We start from the raw sequence: 6,702 nt of genomic DNA on the forward strand, positions 1-6,702 counted from the left end.
CTTGAACCGGCCGACTCAAGGGAAAAAAAGGCTAGGTGGCAAATGGTAAAACCAATGTTGGGCCTTGCTGGAGGAGTTTTATTCAAGGCGAACTGTCAAGGGGTTCCCATTATAACCCAACCGCGTAAGGAATGCAAAATCCGGGAACATAACACCGATATGACGGAAACTAGGGCGGCAAGAGTGGAACAAAACACCAGGCATAAGGCCGAGCCTTCCACCCTTTACCAAGTATATAGATGCATTAATTAAATAAGAAATATTGTGATATCCCAACAAAATATCCATGTTCCAAACATGGAACAAGCTCCAATCTTCACCTGCAACTAACAACGCTATAAGAGGGGCTAGGCAAAGCGATAACATAGCCAAACAACGGTTTGCTAGGACAAGGTGGGTTAGAGGCTTGGTTCAACAATATGGGAGGCATGATAAGCAATTGGTAGATATCGCGGCATAGGCATAGCAAAAGAGCGAGCAACTAGCAAGCAAAAATAGAAATGATTTCGAGGGTATGGTCATCTTGCCTGAGATCCCGCAAGGAAGAAAAACGAGTCCATGAAGAAGACAAACGGACGTAGTCGAACGAATCCTCACAAACGCGACATTATCGGAACTAATCCGAGGAAGCAACACTGAAAAGAAACAAACAACATAGTAAACAACCACCACATAATCATGGCATGATGCACAACCAAGTATGATGCATGTCCGGTTTAAAAAAACATGGCATGGCAAAATGCACAAAACAAAGCTACAAATTAAGTGGAGCTCAATATGCAACTAGTTGCATATTGACGGAACACCACATGACTTATTTAGTTCTCTCTTGTTTAGGTACTCAACAATATTAAATGTTGGTTAACATGGCAAGAGGTGAACCATAACAAGACTAAACCACCTAAACAATTTAAATGGGGCCGGATACAATAAACAACAAACCCGGTAAATCCCCATATGCATTTATCAACTTGGTACAACAACAATTTTAAACATTTAAATGTTATTATCATGATGCACATGACATGAGCAAGTTTTATGCAATTTTAAGAAAAGTTGACAAGAGCATATTAAGAAGCATTTGTCATCGTGGCAGAAATGAAAAGGGCAGTCACAACAACGATAACGAAACGGTGCCACGACAACGTTCCGGTTCCGGTAACTCGATTGAGATCCCGGTGCAAAGAAAGTGCGACGGGAGCGTGACATGCGATAAAAGGTGGGGTGCTCCCAGTTACCGGGTTCCCACATGACGGTGACAAGGTAAAAGAGGGCAACGTGCACCGACAAATCGAGCACGGTGCAAGCACGAGCATCTCATACATCACAATGCATTCGTTCACGAGCGGTCGTCTCGGGGTTATACCTTCGAAGCGTGCGTTATCGGAGTGATTCGGGTCAAGCAGTGTAGTCGTTCACGATTGTCGTGGGAAGTAGTGGTACTCGGCGATGGTAGAGGAAGTAGTTGTTCACGGTTCGTTGTGGGAAGTAGTCATTCTCGTGGCGACGGTAGTCGTTCACGTTCTTTGTCTCACAAGTTTCCGTAGATGTTCAGGGGCACGGCAAGAAACTCGGCGTTTCGGTGCGATGTAGGGGTACATGTCGTAGGTCATCGTGGTACTTGGTGTAACATAGGTCTTCGGGGTCGTCGGCACCCGTTCACATTGTGGCTGTACACGTCGACGGTCTTATCGGAACCTCGTCAACGTTCGAGATCCACCTTGGCGATCCGAAGGGGTACTCGGCGTCATGGTACTTGGGTCTTCGGACTTGCCGGTCTTGGTTCTTGCGACGGTAGTCGTATAAGTTGGCGGTAGTGGAACTTGGTGCATTCAAGGTCTTCGGGTGTAGTGGTACACATGGTCTTCCGCGTGAGCAGTTGTACACGATCGGAGGGGAACTTGGCGCGTCATCGTGTAGTCATACATCGAGGTCCTCGTGCACTTTGACGACTCTAGAAGAGGAGCTTGGCGACCACGGTCTTGACGTCAACGGTGCCAGGCTGCGGAGAGCACACACAACAGGGCACGGCAAAATTTGTGCACGGCAGCAACGGGTCGTCTAAAGGAGGCAGAGGCCATGTCGCCAAGGATGAGTGGCAGCTGGAAGAAATGGCCTGCGTCGGCCTTGGCATGAATCAAGGAAACGACGGCGAGGGCATCACAGGAGCAAGGCAACGAGGCAGCGCTGCTCGGGCCGAGATGTAGGGCACCACAAACATTGGAGGCGGCGCAGAGGAAGGAGAAAGACGGGCGCTGGGCTTGGGAAGGCGCCGAACTTGATGGACCTCGCGGGGTCCTGGTGGGGCATCAGGTGACGGAGCTTCGGCGGGGTCAAGAGTGGCCGAAGGAGCATCGGCAGGGCAGCCAAGGAAGCAAGGCTAGTGCTCCCTCGACAAGGTAGCGAGGAGGCAGAGGAGAGCTGGCGCAGAGGAAGTGCTCGCGGGGCAGCGGAGGTCGCGGCTTGCAGGAGCTTGAGGGACGGTGCGACGGAGGGAAGCAGGAGGGGGGTCAAGGGAGAGGGGCGAATGGAAGAGAGGGGCGCGCGTGCTGGAGAGTTGCTCTCCCTGGCGAAGCGGTGCAGGGGAGAGGATGAGGGTGAGAGCGAGGCTGCGAGGGAGAGAAGGGGATCGAGCGCCTCCTGGCTCGATGCGTGAGGGTGTGCGTGTGGCGGCGGCCGGCGGCTGGAGTTGGCCTAGGTGGGCCGACGCGGAAGGAGAGGCCCAACTGGGCTGTGGCTGACCTAAGCTGAACTCCTCTCTCTCACTCAAAAGAGAAAAAAAACAGAGATAAGGAAGAAAATAAAGAGAGGATAGGGGACGAAGTTGGATGCGCGGATAGTTTTCCCGGACTCACAAAAATATGTTAGGACCGAGAAAATTAGGAAAGACCAAGATTGAAAGAATAAATTCAAATGTATTTGAATTTAATTCAACTCGTTTGAAAAAAAGTAGGGATCCGAAGCTTCCAAAAATGTTGAACATCTAGGAAGAGCCTCGATAAAACGATAAAAGAAAATGAGGACAAGTCAGAGACCAAGAATTGAGATAACCAAGGCATTGGGATTTATTTGCAAGTGTGTCAACGGTTAATTCCAAAAGAATGGAATATTTAATAATAGTTCCATAATTATTAGGAGGATATGTTATATAGAGAAACCACCAGGTGAACTTCCTCGGTTTAAATGGACTGAAAATCCATACGATTTATTTATTTGATTTGAGATGCAAAGATTAAAGACATGATGACATGATGCAAATGCTCATGATGCAAAGATGAAAACGATGAGCCAAACAAAACACACGACGAAACCCGGAAACATGGAAGGCATGTGAAGCTCCGATCTTGGGGCGTTACACATCATTGGGTGTAAATGCCCAACCAAACGGCTGCTGGCATTCAATCAGAGAGCCAATCTTGTCTCCGTTCAGAAAATCATCTTCTCGGAGGACCCCTCCTCGAGTGAATGCGTCCTTGCTGCGATAACCACAAGATGCAAGATAGCGGTATGCAAAATTGGCAGTCCGAATCATGGGTGGACGACAAGAGGATGTGTCGCTTCCGAATATGAGGAGATAACAGACATCGCCTTCTGCAACGGCATGATCTATGCCCTTATGTCCGGCAAATTGTTTAGGTTCAACATCAGCACGAATGAAAACGGTGTTCTGATTGAAAAGAGAGAGTTCTTGTATGTGTGGTTTGAGTTCCGGTACCACCAAACATACATCTTGGAGCTATGCGGCAAACTAGCGATAGCTGTGGAGTCCCCGTCATACGTGGGCTGCTTCAAAGCTAAAACTTTTAGGGTTTTCCAGCTTGCTGATAGAGGCACAACGCGGCCAACACACCACAGGTTCAAACGGATAGAGGTGACGAGTTTGGGTGAGCATGCTTTATTCTTGGGGCCAACATGCAGCAAGGCGGTGCATGTGTCTTTGACTGCTGGACACAACAGGGTAAAAAGGAATCACATTTACTACTCCAAGCAACACTTACATTCAAACCATAACCTAGAGTGCTCAAAAGGGCTCGACCTCGGCAGTTACACCGTGTATTACAGAAAAAGTATAGGGATGGATCGCACGGAGAGGATCATATCACAGGGATACCACTACCGTCACGAGGATGGCGGTAATGCTTGTGTCTGGGTTCTGCCTCCGGACTTCTAATTCCTCGCTCAAGCCTTTATCTCGATTTTATGTTAAAAGGCATCCATATTCTTAAACTTATATGATTTTCTCTCTTTGGCGATGTATAGTTATGTTACCTGGTGTGTATATAGGCAACAAATTAATTATCTAATCTTGTTCCTGTAGTGCTACGCCATTAATGTCATATTCTACCATTAATTATAGGGTAATCCTCTCTTGCAACTTAGTTCGGTTAAACTATAGCTACAGGAATAGGGAGCATTTGTACGCCAAGCGCATTTCGAAAATGTGACAGCTGCTGGAGCTACCGCCCGTAGTTTCTTAATCTCAAAAACATGTAATCTGCGTGATTTATACAACTAACCTTTGTATTCAAGATCTTCCTGATGTGTAATTTAAGACCTCACCCAACACAATGAATGAAATTTTTACCCGCAAAAAAAAAGCAATAATGAAATTTTGACTGAGCGCGACTTGCAGAACAGTCGACAGAATAATAGGAAAAATGATATATCATGGTTCCATCAATGTTTTTTATGCATAGTCAACCGATAAACTATAGTATTGAATATTGCCGATAACAATCATAGTTAAGATAAGTGCGTACAGACATATTCACGAAAAAAAGAGTGTACGAACAAGCATGCATTGACAAGCAACTAGTTGACTGGAGGTAGAAGCCAGATGCAGCTGTTACTACTATTCTTGTCGAGGTAATGAAATCCTCGTGACATGATCTTCCCCAAGCGATGCATGCCTTTGCTTTCCCCGCAGTACACGACGCAACCACAAAGGTCCCACCTCGGTAAGCTCTCCACATCATCATGGAACGACAAATGTCCCTCGGAATAGTAGATGTGGTTTGTTTCCACCCCGCCACGCCTGCCCGTGCCCGGCATGTGCACCGCCTTGCAGCCTGTTGGCCCCAAGAACAATGCATGGTCTTCCAGGCTCGTCACTTCCTTCAGATTGTAGAGCTCGAACACCCTGAAAAATTGATCTTTGCAACAAACCGCTTGTTGGTCCGACCTTGACTGCAGTCACCGGCTTGCCATGCAACTCGAAGATGTATTTCAAGATCGAAATCACATCGAGCTCGAAGAATTGCAACACGCGCGTTGAGACGGTTTGATGGTAGACACTGGTGACCTGTGGGGTGTCATCTTTGTACGTGTTCATGTTGAATATGAGAATTTGATTGTGCGTCAGGCCATGTAGCCTTCCATTGCAGAAGGCGATGTCTGTGAGCACCGTACGGATAAGGCCCCATCCGCCATATCCATTTGTTGTCCATCCGCCTGGAGAGCCAATCGTGCAAAGCGCTATCTTGCACTCCGACGACTCCGTGGTCATCGCAGCGAGAATGCAGCCGGTCGAGGAAGGTTCCTTGGAGAAGACGATTTTTTTGGCGGAGACGATGTTTTTAATGGCGGTGGGATCGAATGTCCACGGGTTTCGGCATCTACAACAAATAGTCCTCTTTTTCTCGGAGAGAGCCACCTCAGCACCAGAGAAGGGGTTGATGATCGAGATCCCGGATCCGAGCGTCACGCCGACGACCCAGCCACCGTCGTGGCCTCCGACGAGCCTAGTGCCTCTCGGGAACCACATGAGTGGGACGCGCAAGGCCCTGCCGTCCTCGGGGCTGTACGCTCGCGTCTCCTGGTCGTGGTCAGTGTCACCGGTGAAGGGCAGGAGCAGCGGGAGAGCAGGCAGCCCCGGGTGCCATGACGCGACGGCGCGCCGCGCCAGGACCTGCAGACCGCCCTGAAGCGGGCACGGTCGTACGCCGAGGAGCATCCGACGTAGACCGCGTCGAGGAGGTCGTCCGGGAGCTCGGACCACCCCTGTTGCTGTTGTACGACTCCGCCGGCGGAGGCGGCCATGTGATTCGCTCTTGATGGTTGCAGCGAGAGCGGCGGACCATTGGGATCTTTAGCTTCGGCTTTAGGGTTTTCCCGGCCCGCAGACAGACACAATCCTCGGCCGCCATAAGGAATAGGAAGGAAGATCAGCCCATGATCCGTTGCATCTGTACATACGTATATCAGGCCCAAGGACATGGACGTGCGCACAACTCTTTTCGACCAATCAATCTCTCTCGCAACACAACCCTACACGTACGAGCTTCAACCATCCATGGCCAGCGACGTCCAAGGCCGGTGGCCTGACCTGCCCGGCGACTCCTGCGTGCGATCTACGGGCTGTGCTCCTCGCAGCGGTGCGACCGCGCGCGTTTCACTGCCATCTGCACGTCCTGGCGCGCGGTCGCGTCATGGCATCCACAGCCGCCGGCCATCCCGCTGCTGGTCCCGTCGACCAGCAATGGCCAGCGTGACCGGGCGATGCGGGTGTGAAAATTAGGGTTAAGCGTATACATGTTGCAGGGACGTGTACGTGTTAATATAAGGCCGAAGCCAGGATAGATACAAGGTTAGTTGGGCTCGGATTGATCTACAAGTTAGCTAACAACCTGATAAGATCATATCTCATAGTCCCAACAGAATATACAACACGCACGCACAATTACAGCACATATACGGTTTATA

General features: G+C 49.6%; 1 pseudogene; it reads right to left on the reverse strand.

Moving 5' to 3' along the window:
• The window catches only part of LOC119273659, a 10,134-nt pseudogene extending 4,095 nt beyond the window's left edge, over nucleotides 1-6,039 (reverse strand).
• Between the last annotated feature and the right edge of the window lie 663 nt (nucleotides 6,040-6,702).

Source organism: Triticum dicoccoides, chromosome 3A, assembly GCF_002162155.2.
Source record: "Triticum dicoccoides isolate Atlit2015 ecotype Zavitan chromosome 3A, WEW_v2.0, whole genome shotgun sequence".
Classification (NCBI taxonomy): Eukaryota; Viridiplantae; Streptophyta; class Magnoliopsida; order Poales; family Poaceae; genus Triticum; species Triticum dicoccoides.